The sequence below is a fragment of the Crocuta crocuta genome, unplaced genomic scaffold, assembly GCF_008692635.1.
Source record: "Crocuta crocuta isolate KB4526 unplaced genomic scaffold, BGI_CrCroc_1.0 scaffold348, whole genome shotgun sequence".
In the NCBI taxonomy this organism is placed as follows: Eukaryota; Metazoa; Chordata; class Mammalia; order Carnivora; family Hyaenidae; genus Crocuta; species Crocuta crocuta.
Window position 1 is genome coordinate 6,275,018 of NW_027529573.1, and position 23,138 is coordinate 6,298,155.

A 23,138-nucleotide genomic window follows, 5' to 3' on the forward strand; every position below is an offset into this window, starting at 1 on the left:
GTAACCTAATTCTGAAGCCACGCATGCAATCTCCCACAAACACACCGCCTCCCTGCTTCCTCTATGGTTGACCTCTCCAAAGACCTCCCTGTGTCCTCCTTCGCCCAAAGGAAATCTCTCTCAATTGGGTGGGTGAAGGCAACCCAGCAGAAACAAATGATGAGATCCATTATCACAGATGTTTCAATTAAAAGCAACATGTCCTTGTTAAGATAAATTGAGTGTTTGGAACAGTGTGTATGTGTTTTAATGGTCCCTGTAATGTTAAGGCAACTCACGTCCTTGCCACTTAGCTGAGATCGGATCGGTCTATCGCTTTTCCTGTGACCACAGGATGCCCTTCTCACTCCACCATGACGGCCTTTTAATCTATGGCACACATTCAATGACTTTTTGGCAGAAATAGTTCAGTAACACGTCAGACTCTCTCTGGAAGGATCTGTCTGGACCCTTCCTGCGAATGCAATTAAGCAACACGAATTTTCCTTTCAGTGTGACTCCCCACCCCTCCAGTTATGTCCTGTTAAACTCTGTGAGCCCTCATTAAGTACATGTGGGTAGAGACACACCTCAGCTGGCTTCTCTCCCGGGCCAAAGTGGCTGGAGGCCGTGTTTACAGCTTTCAGCCTTCGGGTCGGAGCAGTTTCGAGAGAAGTAGTCTCCGGCTCCTTGGTAACCAGTGGAAATATTCAAGAAAGGGGGATTTCAGCTTGAAAGGTGTGTGGCTTGTGGCTGAGAAGAGCTGAGTGCACCCGACAGCTAGGGAATAAATACTACGAATCTAAATGAGTTTTGTCCTTGATTTGTTGTGGGGATTTGACCAACTCACTTCTGTTTGGAGCTGGACCTCCTATTTCCTGTCTATGAAATATGGGCGTCAGGCTTCAGCAGGGGTGGACAAATCAAATGACTTCAGAGGCATGGCAGGTGAAAGAATTTAGGGAAATCAGAGTGTGTATGCCCTAATAGAAAACTGGTAACAATATCAATGATTGTGTAAGTAATAGTAATAATAGTTAACACAATGGAACACTTCTCATCCGAGGTGCTTATCCAAAACACTTTACATGTATTAGCTTTGTGTGTTTCTCGTGGCACTCCAATGAGGTAGATCCCATCTCCATTTACAAATGAGAAAACTGAGGCACAGAGATGTTCAGTAACTTGCCTGGAGTCACGCAGCTGATGAAAGGAAAAGAATCCTCTGTGGGTAGGATTTGGGAATACTTTGCCAGTTTTCAACCTCTCGATTGTGTCACTAAAGTCCTTCCAACCCTAACACTCGGAATCTCTAGAAAAAGCAAAATCTGAACATAGTAGTTGCCCGCTAAAGGCTGGCCAGGTCATTATCCAGGAGTCAAAATTCTAAGCAACAAGTAGCATTTATGGAGTAGTTATTTGCCAAACCCTCTGTTAAGCACCCACGGATATGCATCCATGAATATGCTCAACCCTGTTTTACAGGAGAAAACTGAAATTCAGTATGTGATGGATGGGGCCAAAGCCACAGGGCTAGGAAGTGGCAGGACTGGGGCTTTACTACAAGCCTAACCATGCTACAGACTCAAGCAGGGGGGCCCCAGATGCTGTTGTCTTTAAATATTTATTTATTTATTTATTTACTTACTTACTTACTTATTTATGTATTTATTTATTTATTTTGAGAGACAGAGAGAGAGAGCGGGGCAGGGGCAGAGACAGAGAATCCCAAGCTGGCTCCTCACTGTCAGTGCAGACCCGATGTGGGGGTCAAACTCAGAAACAGTGAGATCATGATCTAAGCCCAAATAAACGTTTGTTTGTTTTCTGTTTTATGACAGAGAGAGACAGAGCGCAAGCAAAGGAGGGGCAGAGAGAGAGAGGGAGACACAGAATCCAAAGCAGCCTCAAGGCTCTGAGCTGCCAGCACAGAGACCGACGTGGGGCTCCAACCCACAAATCATGAGATCATGACCTGAGCCAAAGTCGGACGCTTAACCGACTGAGCCACCCAGGCGTCCCTGTAGACACCATTTCTACAAGGTGAGAGGCTTCGATCCTGCCTCTGCTTTTGAAGGGGATGCAGCTACAGTTCACTCAACTAATCAATGATTTATTCACCAGGAGAAGGACCCCAGTGGCGGAATGGAACGTGCTGGAAGCTCAAGGAAGGGAAACTGGATTTCAGATGGGTGGGTAGGGGTGTGGAGGCTTTCCTTTCATTCACTTATTCCTTGTCTCAGACATTCATCAAACACCCACAGTGCACCACACATCAGGCTCAGCACCCCGTGGGGGAGGGCGGGCCAGCGCAGAGAATGTAAAGGAGAGCAGGGCTTATAAAAACATGAGAAAGGTATAGGGAAAAGAGAAAAAAGAGTGAGAGAGAGAGAGAAAAAAAAATAAGTGGGAGGGAAGGGAAGTACCTATGTTGTTTCCTTCTGTGATGGTCACAGCACTCTGTTCGGCCATTGTTCACAGATCTTAATCGGTCTAAACGGGGAGGCGTTCAGAGGCTTTGGTCTGCTTGGTTCTAAAGGCGGAGGAGTCAGGAGTCCAGGACACTGCCTGATGGGGTGGCTGACATTAAACTTGGACATGAATGAGGCCATAGGCAGAGAGTTTCCCACTGTGGGTTTTCAGGCAAAGAATGAAAGGAGCACCCTAGTCGGAGGAGATAGAGTTTACAGTCGAAGACCAGTGTAGGGTGGTGGGGACCAGCAAGCTATCAGAGCTAGAGGAGACCAGTGAGAAGGAGGAGGAGGAGGGGAAGGAAGAGGAAGGGGGAAGGGGGAGGAGGATGATAGGGGATGATTGTGAGGTAGCAGTAAACTAGCATTTATTGGTTTAATATATTCTGGGCACTATGTTCATCTCCGAACTCCCCCGATAGCCCTCTGTCACATATGACTCCATTTCTCAGAGGAGAAAACTGAGGCTCTGGAAAGCAAAACCACTCACCCGGGCTCAAAGCTAGGGCAGAGCTGGAATTTGAACTCATTATTGGGTCATTACTGTGATGACTACTGTTAACATTCTTGTAACTCACCTCATTGTCTAATAAGCCACCCGGGGAAATGACATTTATTGAGCCATCTATGGCATGAAGGGTCGTGTGTGATCCAGACCTGGGAGAGCTGCACCCCTTGATGCCTCCAGAAACTTCCAACCACCCTGGAGGGATACACTGACCCTCCAGAGAGTGTAGGGTAGCTCGTGCCCAGGACTGTCATCTTTTGAGATGCTGGTTGGCACCGGAAAGCAGAGGCACCTGCAGGGACTGGAAGGCTCAGGGAGTTGGGGAGGGGCCATGTCAGAGGAGAGTGGCAGCTGGGCACAGAGCCAGGAGTGGTCTTGGAAAGCAGACCCTTCCCATTCCCTACCCCTTGTGGGCACACGTCTCCCATTGCCTGGCACATCCGTCCCATCAGGGGAGTAACCTTCACAGGAACCCTATGAGCTACACCATGAAGACTCATTTTACAGATGGGGAAACAGGCTCACAGAGGTGGTCACATGGCCAAGCTCACCAGGTTAATAAGTGGAGAAGTCGGGATTCAAACCCAGTTCAGGGGCGTCTGGGTGGCTCAGTAGGTTAAGCATCTGACTTTAACTCAGGTCACGATCTTATAGTTTATAAGTTCGAGCCCCATATGGGGACTCCCTGTTGTCCCTCTCTCTCTCTGCCCCTCCCTGGCTTGTGCTCTCTCTCTCCCTCTCTTTCTCTCTCTTTCTGAAAAATAAAAAAGAAACAAGACAAAAAACAGTTTAGAAACAGGTACAGCAGCCCCTATGGCTGGACCATCAGCAGCAAGGCAGGACGGAGCCATGTGGCTGGTGGATGGGAAGTATCTCCTTTTCTCTTCAGGGACCGGAATCTTTTCTCTCCCCTGGTCTCCCAAGAACTATTCAGAACTGCATCTTACTATCAGTTTGTAACAACCTAAGGAACAGTGAGGAAAAACAAAAAAACAAACAAAAAAAACCCGGAAACACCATCTACTTAAAGATGGATTGTTAGTGTGCATTGAAGTGCCCAGGGAGGAGGGAGGGGTGGGGGGGGAGAATTTCATCACACATGTTTGTGGGGGGAAGGATACAGTTCTAAGTTTTTTTTTTTAAATCATATAATTTTGAGTTAAGAATTAGATATACCTGAGTCTAAGTGACATCTCCAAGGCCCTTCACTGAACCACAGTTGAGTAAGATTTCCCACCAGAAATGAACAAAGGGAGGATATTAACATGTACTTGTGTCCTGTAAATATCAGTACTATGTTCAATGATTGACACACATTGTCTCATTAAACCACAACCACTTCAAGATGAAGCTGCTATTATGAACCCATTTCACAGATGGGGAAACTGAAGCTCAGGAAGGTGAAATGACTTGCCCATTCTCCTAAATCCCTACCAGCACTGCCCTTCCTCTCCCCCGAACAAACTGGGAGTGGCTGGAGGGGAGGTGGGCAGAGGCATAGACGAAATAGACGAAGGGGGTTAAGACTTCCACTTGTAAAATGAATAAGTCACCGGGATGAAAAGTCCAGCCTAGGGAATCGCAGTCAATAATATCACAGTAACATCATTGTATAGCTATAGATGGCATACAATTGTATAATTGATGTATACAATTGTATAATTGATGTACACAATTGTATAATCACTATGTTGCACACCTGAAATTCATGTAACATTGTAAGTCAACTACGCTTCAATAATAAAAATAAAATAGAAAGATACAGGGAGAACAATGCCCGCCTCACATAGGCTGCTGAGTCCCACAGACCCGGGGCTGAAACCTGACGTTGCTTCTTGCCTGAAACAACCTGGGACAAGCATTTTCTCAGACCTCCTTTCCCACATCTGCAAGACCAGAGTAATAACACTTCTGTAACAGGACTGTCATGATACTCAGGGGGAGGTCATATCTACGAAGCACTAGAACAGTCCCTGGCACAAGTGGCCACACAATCGATGTCCTGGATGTGACTGTGCCCAGGCCTTGAAGAGAAAAGAGGGGGTCAACAGACTAATCTTCACCACATCTTCTGGCCACAATAAAGGGAAAGTCATAAGTGGGAAGAGATGTCATGTTTGCTTCCAAAAATCTCAGGATCTTAACTGTGAGAGAAGACCATGGAAATGGAAAGCAACGAGAAGAAACCATCTATAATTGTATGAGTCAGGATGTAGGGAAAAAAAATACCAACTCTAATTAGCTTTTAAAATGCATTTATCGGGGGGCGCCTGGGTGGCTCAGTTGGTTAAGCGTCCAACTTCGGCTCAGGTCATGATCTCACAGTTCATGGGTTCGAGCCCCGTGTCGGGCTCTGTGCTGACAGCCAGCTCAGAGCCTGGAGCCTGTTTCAGATTCTGTATCTCCCTCTCTGAGCTGTCAGCACAGAGCCCAATGCAGGGCTTGAACTCACGAGCTGTGAGATCATGACCTGAGCTGAAGTCATACGCTTAACCCACTGAGCCACCAAGGTGCCCCTATATATTTTGGGTATTAACCCCTTATCAGACATGCCACCTGCACATATCTCCTCCCATTCCTTAGGTTGCCTTTTCATTTTACTGACGGTTCCCTTCACTGCGCAAAAGCTTTTTATTGTGGTGTAGTCCCAACAGCTTATTTTTGCTTTTGTTTCCCTTGCCCAAGGAGTCATAAATACGTTTCTTAGGCTGATATCCAACAGATCACTGCCTGGTGAGTTCTATGGTTTCGTATCTTACATCTAGGTCTTTAATCCATTTTGAGTTTGATGTTGCGTACAATGCGAGAACGCGGTCAGTTTCATTCTTTTGCAGGTAGCAGCCAAGTTGCTCCAACACCATTAATTGAAAAGACTACCTTTTCCCCCATTGGATATCCTTGCCTCCCTGTCACAGATCATTAACTATACAAGCATGGGTTTATTACTGGGCCCCTGTCCTGTTCTGTTGACCTCTGTGTCTATTTTTGTGCCAGCACCACACTGTTTTGATCCAGGGATTCCATTACTGGGTACCTACCCAAAGAACATGGAAACACTAATTCAAAACGATATATGCACCTCCATGTTTACTGCAGCATCGTTTACAATAGCCAAGGCATGGAAGCTACCAAATGTCCATTCATAGACGAGTGGATAAAGAAGATGTGGTCTATCCATACAGTGGAATATTACTCGGTTGTAAAAAGAATGAAATCTGGCCATTTGCAACAACAGGGATGGACTTAGCAGGCATTACATTGAAGGAAACGCCAGAGATAAACAAATGCCATTTAAGCTCACTTATATGGGGAATCTAAGAAATAAAATAAATGAACAAACAAAGAAACAGACTCATAAATACAGAGAACCCACTGGTGGTTGCCAGAGGGAAGGCGAGCGGAGGGATGGGTGAAATAGTTGAAGGGGATTAAGAGGTGCAAAGTTCCAGTGGTAAAATAAATAAGGCACAGAGACAAGAAGTAGCACACAGGGAATATAGTTGACAGTATTGTAACAGTTATATTGTAACAAACTACGCTTGGCATGGGGAGCACTGAGTAATGTATAGAATTGTTCAATCAATGTCATACACCTGAAACTAACATAGCATTGGGTGTTAGCTGCACTTCAGTAATAAAATATATATAATAAAAAATACACATCAATACATAGATGTTCACATCCAACGCCACTCGAAGATATAATGAAGCAAATAAAAGCTTGCACATTCAGGAGATGTGAGATGATATTTACCTTTATAGTGTCAACAGAGTTACTTTATATTTAACATATTAGAATCATGGCTACATAGGTATGCGCCTACATACAAGCGTATGCCACAGAAAGTTCCTAAGTGTCATTTTCCGATCTTGGTTTTTCATTCCCAAATTTCATGGAATGTATGCATCTCTTGATGTATGTTGATGTTTATATAGAAAAAAAATGTATTTCTGTCTCCAAAGTTCAATGTGACATTTTAAACAAAATGCTGGACAGAGCCCCCCCCCTTTTTTTGAGGAGGGGAGGGGCAGAGAGAGAGAGAGAGAGGGAGAGAGAGAATCTTGATTCAAAATCAAGAGTAGGACACTCAACCGACTGAGACACCCAGGTGCCCCATAACTTTCTTATTTTAAAATAATGGAGGAGCGCCTGGGTGGCTCAGTTGATTAAACATCTGACTTCAGCTCAAGTCATGATTTCATGGTTCATGGTCGAGCCCCGCATCAGGCTCTGTACCAGCTTAGAGCCTAGAACCTACTTCAGATTCTGTGTCTCCCTCTCTCTCTGCCCCTCCCCTGCTCACACTCTCTCTCTTTCTCTCTCTCAAAAATAAATAAACATTTAGAATAAAATAAAGTAAAATAAAATAAAGGAAATGAAGATTTCTGCTTCTGGAAAGATGTGATATATGTCCTATTTCCTAGTCCTCCCATCAAGTACACCTAGAAACTCTGGATGTTACATATAAAAGAAACATAAGACTCTGAAAGGCAGAGGGAAGAAGACAGATAAGCTAAGGACCTTCGGACGTGGGAAGGGGTGCATCAGTGAGCAGTCTGAGACTTCTCCTGGCTTTAAATCTCCCAAAGTGGGAACCGAAGAAGCAGGCAGCTCAGAAACCGACCAACAGGTGCAGCCCCAAAAAACGCTCCCACCGAAAACTGCCTAGCAGGACAGAAGGCTTTTAGATGCTAACTGCTCTCCTGGACCCAAACACAGAAAATTCCATAGCCACCGCCATGCCCACACCAGTGAAAACTGACAGGGAGCCGAGATGTCCACCTTTATGAAGCTGTAACGAGGTGCCCCAACACCCCTGCTGGGCTGGTATCAGAGAGGCCCAGGTAAGGAGCCAGGACTTCTGTCCTCACCAGCCAGTAGGGAGTGGTCCCTGGACTTCCGCCTCCAGCTGGCAGAAATGAAGTCTCTCCCCCTCCCTCCAGGGGATGTCAGAAGCAGCCTCATGAAGATTCAGGACCGTCCCCACTGCTCAGGAGCAATGAGGCCACCCCCACCTTAGTGTCAGTGGACACCATCGGGGACCTGGGACCCACCCCCCAGAAGTAAGGAACCCCACCCTCAGGTATCAATGGCAGCAAGTCTGGGCTTCTACTTACTCTGGCCATGACTGGGTGGCATCTCTACCACATGCCCTGCCTGGGCCGTGTCAGAAAACGCCAGCTGAGGGGCGCCCCGGGGGGCTCAGTCTGATAGCACCTGACTTCAGCTCAGGTCATGATCTCACAGTTCATGGGTTTGAGCCCCACATCAGGCTCTGTGCTGACAGCTCAGAACCTGGAGCCTGCTTCAGACTCAGTGTCTCCCTCTCTCTCTGGCCCTCTCCCACTTGTCTCTCTCTCTCTTGTCTCTCTCTCTCTGTCTCTCAAAAAATAAATAAACACTAAAAATTTTTTTAATTAAAATAATCACGTGTCATAGCAAAAACCAGAAAGATCTCAACTTGAATGAGAAAAAGACAACCAATAGGTGTCAACACCAAGACAACGTGAGATGCTGGAATGATCCATGATGATTTTAAAGAGGCTGCGATGCAAATACTTCCATGCGCAATTACGGATATGCTGGAAACAAGTGAAAAAAATAGAAACCCTCAACAAAGAACTAGGGCATCTCAGCAAAGAAATGGAAGATGTAAAAAAAGAAACACATGGAAATTTTAGAACTGAAAAATAGAATAACCGAATTAAAGAACTCAGTGGGTCGGCTAATAGCAGAATGAAGAGGACAGGGGAAAAAAATATCAGTGAACTGAAATACAACATAAAAGAAATGACCCAGCCTGAACCACAGGGAGAAAACAGACTGCGGAAAAATAAACAGAGACTTAGGACCTATGGAACTTTGACTAAGTAGCTAATACTTGTGGGGCGCCTGGGGCGGGGGGCTCAGTCGGTTGTCTCAGACTCATCATTCAGCTCAGGTCATGATCCCAGGGTCGTGGGACTGAGCCTGACTTCAGGCTTTCCACTGAGCGGGGAGTCTGCTTAATATTCTCTCTCCCTCTCCTTCCCTCCCACCCCCACTTGCTAGGGCTTGTTTTCTGTCTCTTTCTCTTTCTAAAAAAAGTGGGGGGGAGCGCTTGAGTGGCTCAGTCAGTTAAGCGACCGACTTCTGCTCAGGTCAGGATCTCATGATTCCTGAGTTTGAGCCCCGCCCATAGCTCAGAGCCTGGAGCCTGTTTTGGATTCTGTGTCTCCCTCTCTCTGCCCCTCCCCCATTCGTGCTCTGTCTCTCTCTCTCTCNAAAAAAAAAAAAAAAAAAAGAATAAATGTTTAAAAAAAGATACTAAAAAAAACAAAGCTGAGTGAACCAAAGACACATCATAAGTAAGTTTCTGAAAACCAAAGGCAAAGAAAAAAATTCGAAAGCAGCCAGACAGAGAAAATGTTTGTGCGATTCATGTTCGTCGCAGGTAAAGCTGTCGTTGGTTCCTACATGTGTTTGCATAGGGTTCCGTGGTGTGAAAACACCGCAGGTTTGTGACCCGTTCTGTTACTGAGGGCCATATGGTTTGTTCCTCTTTTCAGCTACTAGAGAACAAAGCTGCTGTAAAGATACCTGGGGACGCCTTTGGTGAACATAGGCATTTCCGTTGGGTACGTACTCTAAGAGTGGAGTTGCTGCATCAGAGGGGAGGTGCAGACGTTCAGCTTTAACAGAGTGCTTTCCAGAGGGTTCCACTTGGTCCACACCTTTGGACGAGGTTCCAAACTGGCCCCAGGGGCTGTACTGCCTTCACTGGCATTGACTGGTCTAAGGACGGTGCGAGGTCCTCACTCTCTCCCTCCCCCCCCTTCATCTCTCCTGCAAGCCTCTGTGCGGCTTCCCCTTCAGACAGGTCCCCTGTGGAATGTCGGACGGATGTCACCAGCTCCAGCTTCGCAGTCTACTACCCCAAGCCTTGTGGAAAATGAGGCATTTCCCTCCCCTTCCTGGCGCCCTCCAGCTTCGGCTGAGGAATTAAGCTTTCAGCGAGGTTCAATGTACGTCCATCCTGTAACCAATCAGTGATGGGGAAGGAGTCCCGCACTCTTATTGGCCGGACCTTGGTCACATGCTCATCAGGGGCCTGTGGTGCAAACGACTCCACCCGAAATTATTCCATGAGAAATGTAGAAGAGGATTTCCAAGACCAAAATCGTGCTGCTCTTACTAGAAGGTTGCCGGTTGCCGGGTAGCAAGAATATTGCGTGTCCATTCCAAAGGCCTTCCGCTGAACCTTGTGATGTAGACAGGGTTCTATAAGAGACTGGGAATATGAAGGATTGCAGAATAGGATCCAAACAGAAATTAGGAGGCAGATCTTAGAAGGTGACACTTATAAGGGATAAACATAAAGCTTTACACTTAGGCCTTAAAACTTGCATGTATAAGTGGATTCTGCAAAAGCTCCTATGTATGAGTACAATAGGTGGGACTTTGGTCAGACCCAACTTGATGCAAGTCAGACCTGCATTGCTATGGACGTAAAAGCTAAAACTTCTCAAGGCCAAGTGATCAGAGGTATAGGGTCTAAATGAGGGAGGTGATGATGCCATACTTGGAATACTGAATTTTATTCTGGTTCTCCCCAAATTATAAAGGACAGCAAAAGAGAGTATCCAGGTAGGTGTAAAGAGCTTGAACCCAGTTTTGTGAAATGTGATGGAGGCAACGCTTGTGAGAAAAGATTAGATGTGTTCTGCAAGACCAAAGAATGTAAGCTTAGAGATTCAGCTGTTAACACAAGGGTGAAGCTCCTACTAGCTGTCTGGAGAAGTTTCCCAGGTGAAAACTGACGGGTCACTTTTCAAGAATGTCATAGCTTGGCTGTGCCAACTTGATGAGATGGGCAAAATCAGTAAAGGCTCTGTGCACTCTCTTGGTCTCTCTCTCTCTGTCTCTCCTTCCCATTTTCCCAATAAGAAATGTACAAGCCCTAGCTCTACCGCCCAGTTGCAAACTTCTTTCCAAGCAAGATTCACAGTTTGCAAGTTAGCAACTGCATGATGAATCTGTTCACATTGGAGTATGTGTTAGTTATGGCTGTGTAACAAACCATCCTGCAAAACCAATGCCTCGAACAACAAGGATTTATTCAGCTCATGAGTCTGTGGGTCAATGAGATAGTTACATTTAGCTGGGCAGTGACTGGTTAAACTTGGGTAGCAGATTGGCTACATTTGGTCGGCCCAGAATGGCTTTGGTTGGGACAGCGCACCTCTGCTGTGTATGTGTCTCATCCTCCGGTAGGTTCACCTGGGCTTATTCACATGGCAGCTGGTCTAGGTTTCCAAGGGAATGAGACAAAAAAATTGTGGAAGTTGTCTTGAGGCCTGAATCAGGACTTGGATATCATCACTTCCACTTCCATCTCCTGGTCAGAGTAGACACAGGGGCACCCAGATCCAAGTAGTGGGAAAATAGATTCTGCCTCTTGACGGGAGGGCCCTCCGAAGTCTCATTACGAGGGGGGTGGGTCCAGGGAAGCCTTGAATTGGAATATTAATGTAGTCGATCCCATAGCCCACATCGAGGGAGAAATTCCATTAAGTTCCACCTTTGACTGCTGCCCCTGGCCAGACAATTAGAGTCCTATCTACTCTTTAATCTTTCTAGCATGGAATATTTATTATGCTGGACCCCCAATCGAGGAAAAGCCTAAGGGTACATACATGTACCCAGCGCTTTATTCTGCCAAGGGATAGATAAGGAGGTAATAAGCAGAGACTTCGTCCTCAAGTTCAGCGGGGGAGTCACATGTATAAAAATCAGGGGCACCTGGGTGGCTCAGCCCGTTGAGCCTCTGACCTCGGCTCAGGTCATGATCTCACTCAGATTTGTGAGTTCAAGCCCTGTGTCGGGCTCTGTGCCGACAGCTCAGAGCCTGGAGCCTGCTTCAGATTCTGTGTCTCCCTCACTCTCTGCCCCTCCCCCACTCTCTCTCTCAAAAATAAACATTAAACATTTTTTAAAAATCAAGTGATAAGCACCATAGATGCTCAATGCTCAAAATTCAGCGGCAGCACAAAAAATAGCATTAACTGTTAAATCCAACAGAGAAGGGACCGCAGAGGAAGAGTTGTGAGCAGACACAAATGAGGACTTTTCTGGGCAAGCGAGGCAGGGAAGGCGTTCCAGGGAGAGGGAACAGCATCGACAAAAACATGGATGTTTTTGGATCCTTGGAATAGGATGCTGAGTTCACAAAACAGCAGGTACGGCGTAGGTGGGAGCCAGGGAGAAACAGCGGGAAGTGAGCCTAGCTACAGGCTGGAATTGGAAGAGAGCATTGGGTGCCCTGCATTGAAGTTCAACTTTATCCTCTGGGCCCTGGAAGAGACCCCAGGAGGGGGTTAAGCAGCAGGGTGACCTGGTCAGATTTGCTTTCTAGAAGGATTTGGCGTTGCTGGTGGGGGAGCAGCCAGACTGGGAGCTGGGGGGTTGGGGGGNTCCTGGGGCTGACAGGGGCCCAAGGGGAAAGCGGTCCCATCCTCTCTAGAATTTTTGCACTTTTTTTCTAGATCTCTCAACTGGCATTTCTCTCTCCTCCCCCGCCCCCCACACGCCCTGGAAGCCAGAACCCAGATCTTCCCGCACTCGGATGGGGAGGGAGGCGCACAGAACATTCCACTGGGGGCTGTGCTTTCTGATGGGCGGTTTCTGAAAAGTGTCACAGCCTCAGGTTTCAGCCAAGTGCCCTTTTGCTCCTTGCTCACCCCCCTTGCACGTGCATGCAAGAGTGCACACACGCGCGCGCACACACACACACACCCTACACCATCTCCCACGGCCTGGAACGCCAGCGTTTCAACATCTCTTCACGGATCTGTGTTTTTCTGTCAGGGCCATCTGTCGCTGACTCTGCTATAAATCTTGTGTTTCCTTGCCATCTGGCCTAATTAATTACTCCAAGGCACAAAGGACCCCACCGCGCCGCAGGCTGGGAGCCGGCTGGCTCACTGAGGAGCTATGTGCCACGGTGCGACCACGGCCAGGCTCCTGCATCGTGTCACCCAGCTCCCGCGGCAAGACCTTGAGTGGCCGGAGCCCCCGCTCCCTGTGGCTGCATCTGACAGCAGCCTGACGGTGGCAAGGCCCTTACAGGGACATGGGTGGCATTTACATACAACAAGGTCACACACCGTCTATTCCCATCGAGGAGCGTGGGTGTCTATTATCCCAGCCTTGACCCCCAACATCATTTATCGTCACGTAACCAGTGAGTCGAGAACGCTCTGTGTATTCCCCTTGGGCAGTGGTTTGTTGGGCTTCCACATCTTTGGAAGCAGCCGAGTCGGGGGACTTACAGTGGGAAGTGGCTGCGGGAAGCTAGGACACTGAGTGAGCCCACCCCCCGACATTTAGCCTCCACATCTTTAAACAGGGAGAATCAGATGAGCACCTAGTTCCTTGCAGCTCATGCTTGCCAGGACTCCTTCACCTAAACAACAAATATTCAGTCCACAACGAGCCCCGTGCTAACTGCTGAAGACACGCCTCCGATAGGCAGATGTGGCTTGTTCCTGTGGTGCTTGCTCCGGAAAGAGCCAGGCCCATATATGTGTATGCTCTCTCTCTCTCTCATACACACACGCACACACACGCACACACATGTGCGCGCAGGAGTGCAATATACGCATAAACCNAAGCCAGATCCATATATGTGTATGCTCTCTCTCTCTCATACACACACGCACACACACGCACACACACGTGCGCGCAGGAGTGCAATATACGCATAAACCAACCAAATGATCACAGGCGGTGGCCAATGGGATGAGGGGTCAAGTTAAATGACATCAGGGGCACCATCTTCAAAGAGAAGAATCACAGAAGACCTCCTGGAGGAGGTGGCTTTTTGTTCATTCATCAGAGTCATTGAGATGTAATCCACACCCTGTAACATTCACCCTGCTGAAGTGTCCAATTCAGTGGTTTTTAATGTATTTGTAGGGTTGTGTGCAGTTATCATGACAATCAGATTTTGGAATGTTTCATCGCCCCAAAAGGAAACCTTGTACCTGTGAGCGGCCACACCCCGTTCTCCCCTTGCCCCGACCCACCAGCCACCACTAATCTACTTTCTGTCCCTATGAATTTGCTCTTCTGGACATTTACTATGAATGCAACCACACACTACATGGCCTTCTGTGAATGGTTCTTTTTCTTTTTAAACATAATTTATTGTCAAGTTAGCTAACAAACATGCAGTGTGTACACTGAGCTCTTGGTTCTGGGGGTAGATTCCTGTGGTTCCTCGCTTCCATACAACACCCAGTGCTCATGCCAACAAGTGCCCCCTGCAATGCCCATCACCCACTTTCCCCTCTCCCCCACTCCCCGTCCAACCTCAGTTTGTTCTCTGTATTTAACAGCCTCTTATGGGTTTGCCTCCCTCTCTGTTTGAAACTATTTCCCCCCCTCCCTCCCCCATGGTCCTCCGTTTTCTCAAGTTCCACATAAGAGTGAAAACATATGCTGTCTTTCTCTGACTGACTTATTTCACTCAGCTGTGAATGGTTCCTTCCACTTAGCATAATATTTTCAAGGTTTATCCACATTGTAGCATGTACCTGACTCCTTTTTATTGCCAAAGAATATTCCATTAAATGGATTTAGCACATTTTAAAAAATTTTTTAAGTTTGTTTATTTTGAGAGAGACAGAGACAGAATCCCAAGCAGGCTTTGCGCTGTCAGCACAGACCCAATGCTGGGCTCGAACTCATGAACTGCAAGATGATGACCTGAGCTGAAGTTGGATGCCCAACTGGCTGAGCCATCCAGGACCCAGGCTCCCCTCTTTCTTTCTTTTTGAGGGAGAGAAGGAGAGAGAGAGAGAGAGGGAGGGAGGAAGGGAGGGAGGGAGGGAGAGAGAGAAAGCAGGAAAGAGGGGCAGAGGGAGAGAGAAAGAGAATCTTAACGCTTCACTCAACGAGGAGCCCCACGCGGGGCTCAATGCCACCACCCTGGGATCGTGACCTGAGCTGAAATGAAGAGTCAGATGCTCAACTGACTGAGCCCCCCAGGCTCCCGTAAAAGGCATCTTCATGTGACCCGCACAGATCTGACTCTGCTGACCTGTGTCTGCTCTCTTCCCCGACTGTGTAATCCGCATTTACTCTAAGGGTTCATTGTCAACTCCGAGGGAAACATCTTGGATTTCAGCAAACTGGGGCAATTTCCCGCAGTCCCTGCGGTTTGGGGGAAGCATAGGGACCGTGGGCAAGAGGGAGCTGAATTGAGTGACTCGAGGGGGCAGCACAGTGCGGAGGCACAGGGATTCAGATCTGTCACTGGAAGGAACGCATAAAGCTGCCCCTCCCCCCAACAATCCTACAAACCGGGCAGCAAATATCCACTCGATTTTTGTATCACCTTAGCCATCAGGGAGATCATTTCCCTTTAAGAGACCTTCTGTTTGTTCCCCACCACCCCCGGCCTTCCGGAAATACAACCAGAGCGGCACTGTGTGAGGTTAAGGTGCACACACACTGATCTGGTGCACTTATATATTACAAAACGATTACCACCACGGTAGCTACCACCTCCGTCAGGTCACATAATTCCCGTGTCTTTTTTTTGTGGTGAGAGCATTTCGGATTGACTCTCTTAGCAACCTTCAAGTATATAATGCAGTATTATTAACTATAATCACTTTGCATTTGCTTTTCACTTGGCTTCACCTGGCACAGCCTGGCCCTGGATGCAGGGTGCAGGAGGGGCTGAGCTCACATGGGCTAGACAGCCCGGAAAGGATTCCGGGAAGGCAGTTCACCAAGTGCTGCTACAGAGAGGGTTTTGCAGGAGGGTGTTAAGGCAGCAACAGGCGGCTAAGTCAACAAACTCAGCAGGGAAAAAAAGATGGGGCTGAGAGCCAATGAGATCACAGAGCCTAGATCTAGATTCTAAAGCCAAAAAAAGGATAATCTGGCTCCTGAAAGTGGATCCTTGAGCTCTTTTCAGCAGCCCCTTTGTTGACCAGTATGCTGGTTTTCAGAGCTCACAAATCTTCACAGATCAGGCTTCTTAGGTCTTTTTGCTCTAACATTTGTAACATTTCACCTCATGGTCCAAAATGACTGCTATAGCACCAGACATCACATCTGCATCACAGGTAGGGGTGGGGGGAGGAAATGGCAAAACCACTCTCACCTCCCAGTTAAGTTTGCTTCTTCTACAAAATTTTTCTTGAAGCTCCATCTCATCACTTCAACCGAAATCCCATCATGTGCTCCTATCTGCAAGGAAAGCTAGGAAACATGCTTCCGTAGCCAGGAATATTGCTGAGCCCAACAGCAGAGGGTGGCTGTTCCTCAGGTAGAAGGGGAAGATGGATAATAGGAAACTCATGGCCTCTACAGCAAGGTCTTAGCAGCTCCCCTATCCAAAATAGCACCTCTCCTGCTGACCCGGCCCACCGGATACTGGGTTCAGAGAATGTATCACTCTCTGAAATCACTGTATTCAGTTTCCTTATTAACTGAATTCCCCACCCCACCCCACCCCCCGCTAGAAGGTAAGATAGAGACAGCAGCAACTCTATCTGTCTTACACATCTGGCTCAATTTGGAGCGCTGCGTAGATGTGTGAGCAAGTGTTGAAGAGTCCCTCTCTTCTAGAAGGACCGTGAGCCTTTATGCTGAGTACAAGACCTGAGCCCGGAGCCTGGCACGGATGGGCTGGGACTGGTTAGGGTTCGCTGCACACCCGTTCCCAACTCCGGCCATTGGCACGGCCATCGGACTGAGTTCTGGCCGATGGAATAGAGACAGAGTGACGTGAGCCGCTGGACCCTCCAGCGCCACCTCCACGCTCTCTCTTTCCTCATTGGCCAACACTCAGTAGAGGCTCCTGGGAAGACGGTGAAGCTAGAGTGTAGAAGTCCCCCTACATCACACCTGGATGGGAACGATATATTTATCGTGACATTTCATCAGCCTTTGCTGCTGCAAAAACCACTCTAAAATGCACCTTAAAACACCATCTTAGATCTCATGATCCTTTGGGTTGCTTCTGCATTTCCTCTTCCAGTTGTTGTTTTTTATGTTTGTTTGTTTGTAGGAGAGAGAGACAGGGCACAAGCAGGGGGCAGAGGGGCAAAGAGAGAGGGAGACACAGAATCCGAAGCAGGACCCAGGCTCTGAGCTGTCAGCACAGAGCCTGTTGCGGGGCTCGAACTCACAAGCCGTGAGCTCATGACCTGAGCTCAAGTCGGACGTTCAACTGACTGAGCCCCCCAGGCGCCCCTCTGCCAGTTTTGCTTGGTGGCTTTAGGGCAGAAGGTTGGCCGGGTGGGAGAGTCCAAGACGGCCTCTCAATGTCTGGCTGCCCAAGGAGTCACCTTCTGATTTCCCCCACATGGCCCCTCGTCCACTAGTAAGCAAGGCCGGGCTTCTGCCCAGCATGGGGACCCCAAGCCCCAAGACGGCGAGAGAAACGAGACCCAGCCTCGGAAGGCACACGGCACTCCCTGAGTCACATCCTATTGGTCAAAGCAAGTCAGATATTCAAGAGGGTGGAGAAATGGACTCCGTGTCCCGAGGGGAAGAGTAACAGAAGCCCGTCACAAAGGCCAGCAGACCCAGAGAGACGGGACTCTTGGGGGGGGTTATTATTACACTGTCACCCCCAAGGAGTTAATGAGTTAATGCAACGCGATGTGTCCCGCCGGCATTTCTTCACCTCCCGCTCCTGTTCGTGTTCTGGCCCTGAGTGACTCTGCTTTCTGCCCGGCAATCATATGCACACATTTGGTGGCAACAGGGAAGTCAGTGGGAATTGACTCAGCAGGACATCGCTGCATTGACAGAGCTCAGGGGCAAAGGGAACTGCCCTCCCCGGCTTGGCTGGGGGCCCAGAGCTCGCAGGAAAGGTCACCCACTCCCGCTGGCAGGAGGTCTGAGTCAAATAGCTGTGAAACCAAACAAACTAACACCCACCTCCCCCACCACCCACACAGATGTGACCGGTTCTTTCCCTGAGACAGAAGAGGCTTCTCTTTGTCATTTGGCATTCTGACCTCTGCAACATGGAAACTAAAAATAATACCCATAGAGTGCTGCCTGCTTTTCCAATTGTTCCTCACTCTCACCATAGCCTGTGCCATGGACACCTAGAGGAGAGAGGAGAGAGAACTCCGGACATGAGCAGAAGGGTCACACATCAGATACAGGTCGTCAGAAATTGAAGCTTACATTTTATGAATTTACCTTTTGTGAGTCTGTTCATCTATACCATCCCACCTCCCCAGCCATCTACTCATCTACCCATCCACCTACCCTTCCATCACCCATGCACTCATACACCTGCCCATCTAATCCCACACATCCATCCACCCTTCCCTTCTCCCCTCCTTCCTTCCATCCATCCATCCACCCATCCACCATCCATCCACCCATCCACCATCCATCCATCCATCCATCCACCATCCATCCATCCATCCACCATCCATCCACCCATCCACCATCCATCCACCCATCCACCATCCATCCATCCACCCATCCACCATCCATCCACCCATCCACCATCCATCCATCCATCTATCCATTATCCGTTCACCATCCATCCATTCACCATCCATCCACCATCCACCCACCATCCATCCATCCATCCATCCATCCACCATCCATCCACCCATCCACCATCCATCCATCCATCCATCCACCATCCATCCACCCATCCGTCCATCCATCCANCCCCCATCCACCCTCCATCCAACCATCCATCCACCATCCATCCACCCATCCGTCCATCCATCCATCCATCCATCCATCCATCCTCCCTCCGTCCCTTCCTTCCTTCTTTCCTGCCTGCCTGCCTGCCTTCCATCCAACATTTATTGAGAGCCTTCTATGTGCTCAGCACCATGCCAGGAATTCATTCGTGAACAAGACCCATTAAGAATCTGCCCTCATGGAGTTTACAGTCCATGGTGGGGGGTGGGGGGTGGGGTGGTCAGACAATAACAAAGGAAACAAAACAAATGTTAGAATAGCTTTTCGGGTAGGCACATTAAGCCACTATGCATGGATGCAACTTGTGCCTCTGTTCGGGGTCAGGCACTGCTTGGAGCACACAATTGTTTTCTCATTTAATTCTCATTCCTGCCTCATGAGGTTGTTACTGCTAATATCTTTGTAACAACAAAGAAAGGCAAGCAGAGACCGGCGAGGTGGCAAAGTGACAGAGCTGGCAAGTGGCAGAGCGGAGGCTGGAACCCAGGTGTGTCATGGCAGAGCGCTGAGTACAGAAATCACATTCAGGGCCTTCTGCCTGTTCGTTCTGTGCTTTGAAGCCACCTGGGGCCCAGGTGTCTGGGGTCTCCCCAAGCAGCCAGCCTCCTGTACCTGCTGTTGGTGTGCTGAACAGGATGGGCATGAACCCAGCTTGTGTCTACCCGGCCCCAGCGCAGCCACGCCTCCTGCTGGGCTCACCTGCCTGCCTCCCAAGGTGTCACCAGCCACCAGCCTGGCCCTCCATGGCCATCAGCACATGGCTGGCAGCCACGGGGTCTCAGACAGGTTCCTCAGGGACACACACAAGGATGGCACTAAAAGACGAAGTGGTGGCCACCCCCGGGTGTCCTCGAAAGCATCCGACAAGAGTCCTGCTCCAGGTGTCCGTGCTGCCACAGACCTGCTGTGTGGCCTGGTCAAGGTCTGCCCCTCTCTGGACCCTGTTCCCCGCCCGCACGGCTCCTGGGGCTCGGACTCTGCTTTCTCATTCCTCCAGACGTTGCTGAGAACCCACCACATACTGGGTTTCGTGTTAGGCCCCGGGGAGGGAGAGCACAGCCATCCGGTTACAAAGGAAAGATTGCAAGGTGTCATGGGAATGTAGGGTGGGCTGGCTTGACCCAGATCAAAGGCCACGAAGGACTCCCTGGGGAAGTGACGTTCCAGCTGAGACTTTAAGGAGGAATGACGGTAACTAGGTCCCGACACAGACAAGGGAGTCCCAGGCAGAGGAACGAACATCTGCAAAGCTTTGATGTGGGGGAAAGCCCTGAACCTGGGACATGGCCAGAATGGCTGGACCCCGGAGCAAGGACAACGTGGTCCAGGGCAAGCACAGGGAGCCGGGGCCCAGCGCTGCAGGTCCCAGGGGACAGCACTGGGTTGGGGGACTTGAGCAGAGGGAGATGTGAAGCCACGGAGCTCCACGGAGCCCAGATACTCATGAAACAGGCTCTATAGACACCTCGATGCCACGTTTTGGGCTGGAGGCTGCACACAGCGAGGTCAGATGGGACACTGAGGTCAAGAAATGAACTTGACCTACTTCACAATATTACCAGAAGTGGACTCAGTAAGCGATCATGGGTCAGGAGAATAGGACCAGGACTCATAGCTTTCACTGGAACCTAGAAATTCTGTGCAAACAGTTCCTTAATGAATGTCTCTTTCTGTCATTGGCTTGAGTGTCCTCTATGCTCTGGGACCTAGCCTTCAGCTAGAGCTCGAGCAACCGCAGGTAGCCAGGGAACTTGACCCACGGAAAGGGCATTTGTCGGCTCCTGTTTTCAACAGCCCAGGGGCACACCGTCAGGTGGGGCTTGATCTAGGGGCTTGAGTCATGTCACTCCAGTTTCCCTCTCTCCACTTCTCAGCAATACTTCCCTGGGGTTGGCTTCGTGTAGATCCTTCATCAAAACTAATGTTGGCAGCTCTGTGCTCTGTTCATTCTGCATTCCTCGGAGAGCATCAGAAACTCTTCTGTCCCAGGCTCTTCTCCGCATCTCAAGCCATGCAACAAGTTAACTGGGCCCATGAGCGGCCAGAAAGACAGAAGGTGCCAGCTGGCTTGGCTTAGGTCACACGCTCCACCGTTGGCATCCAGGGGGGCAGAGTCCATTTTCCTGAATGCCCAGGAAAGAGTGTGAGCAACGGGGAGCCTCTTCCTAGCAAAACTAGGGTACTCTGCCATGTAAAAGAGGGGGACAATAACCTGGATAAAAAGAGCCACACGTTTTCAGCACACAGAGGAACCCACCATCCCCCGGAGGTGAGGTCATCCTGGGCTTTCCTGGGGAGTGGAAAAGAGCCGTGTCAAGGTTGTTAAGATTCGACACAAGGAGCAAGATCATTGCCAAGGGTCAGGGCTGGGCGCCAGTCAGGAAGGCAAGGGGAAGAGTCAGGCAGGGGAAGAGTCACCAGAAATCGCAGCGCTAAAGGAAGTGCGGGAAATTCCTGCATGTGCTGCGTTCCATGCATGCAGATATGACATTGAAAACTCTGCACGTGACCCGGAGAGCTACTTACAGTGACCTGGGTTGGGAGCAGGGGTGCAGCTGCTCAGTCCACCGCCCAACCCCCCCAATATCCCCAAGCATCAGAGTGAGGAGTCTCTTTCCGTCACCTGTCAGGGTACAGGGCGCATCTGGGGTTCCAGAATCTTAGGTGGGGGTCAGAGAAGATCAGTGGAAGGTCTGGGCCTCCCTCTAGGCGGGCTGTGGGTCCCCAAATGCCTCTGCTCTGGAAGGAGCAAAATCCCATGAGGGCGAACTCTGTCCGGCTCCTCGGGGCAGGAGATACAGCGTGGCCTCTGGTCCAGCCCTGGACTCCTGGACCGGACACTCCCTGGGCAGCAGCCACGCCCCCAGACCTCTTTACGGTCTGGATCCCTTCCCTTCTCAGACCTCTGTGCCTGAGGCAGGCTCGCTTTACAGCTGTCACCCCTGTGCCATTATTCATGGCTCCCCTTTCATTCTCGAGGTGTCCTGGTTTGGATGATAAATTACGGTCACTTGATACATCCCTCCACTCCAAACTGCCCGCCCCCTTTTTTTAATTACGGTGGCCTCCACGATTCTGAGAGCTCTGGCTTTGTTGTTTATTTATTTACTTTGAGAGAGAGAGCGAGCGAGCAGGGGAGGTGCAGAGAGAAGGAGAAAGAGAGAATTCCAAGCAGGCTCTGTGCTGTCAGCACAGAGTCCAGTGAGAGGCTCAAACCCGTGAACTGTGAGATCGTGACCTGAGCCAAAACCAAGGGTCGGACGCTTAACTGACCGAGCCCCCAGGTGCTCTCATTCTGAGAGCTCTTAAAACCTGACTCCACGCTATTGGCACTCAAAATATCCATTCCCTCCCCACCAGTGCAGGAGCTTGGGGTCCTCAGACCTCCCCAGGTTTATACTCAGGCCCTAAGGGCGGGGGTGCTCTTCGGATCAGGACAGGTGAAATGATTCCTTTTAAAGAAGCAAAGAAAAGAGATTCCAATCAAAACAATTCCAGTCCCAAGGGCTTTCCTGTCTCCACCCCCTCCACACTCCTGCCCTCCTTTGTCCCCACAATAAACCCCCTGTTTTAAGGTAACTTGCGTGGGGCTCTTTTTCCTGCAACAAAAAGACATGTACCTAAAATAGGCCAGGGCCTGGGCCGGTGGCCAAATTTGGATGAAAAACTGGGTCAGGCAGAGGAGGGAGCCGCAAGCAGGCTGGGATTCTCGGGGACAGGGGCTAGACAGCGGCCACTGATGGGGCATCTCTGTGTGCCGGGCCCCGAGCTGCACATTCAATAATTACGGTTGCATTTAAACATCTGATGGTCCGAGGAGGTGGGTACCACTACCTGTAGTTTACAGAGGAGGAAACTGAGGCTCAGAGAGCTGGGCTTTGGAGCTCTCATCCTAGTCTTCTGACTCCAAAGTCTGCACGTTGGGGCCCAGGGCAGACTTCCAAACTACAAGAGGTTGCTAGAGTCTCAGCCATCTGGCATTTTGATGGGCAGCCCAGCCTGGCCCAAGCGAGTCTGAAGTTCTCTTCACATTGTTTTAAGTGGGTTTGAGGAATGAGAAAGAGCCACAGGCTGTTATTTCCACTTAAAGGGCTTAAAGCGCCAGGAGGAAGTTTTAGCTTGCTTCAGGCATAGCTGGATCCAGGGGCTCACGTGATGTCCTCCCATGTGCCTTGCACTCAATTCTCTATCTTCCTTCCTTCTGTGTGCTGTGCTCTCTACAAGGCAGGAGGAATGTCCACACGCAGCAGCCCTGAGTCTCATTGCTATGGCTTGCAATCCAAAAGGAAAAGGTTCTCTCTCCCCCTATCTGTCTCCCTCCCTTCCGCCCCTCTCTTTTTCCTCTGCTGATACAGGAGCCCCAAAAAGCATTCGGATTGGCTCTGCTTGGATCACACGGCCAACTCAGGACCAATCACTGTTCCCAGAGAATCCATCCCTA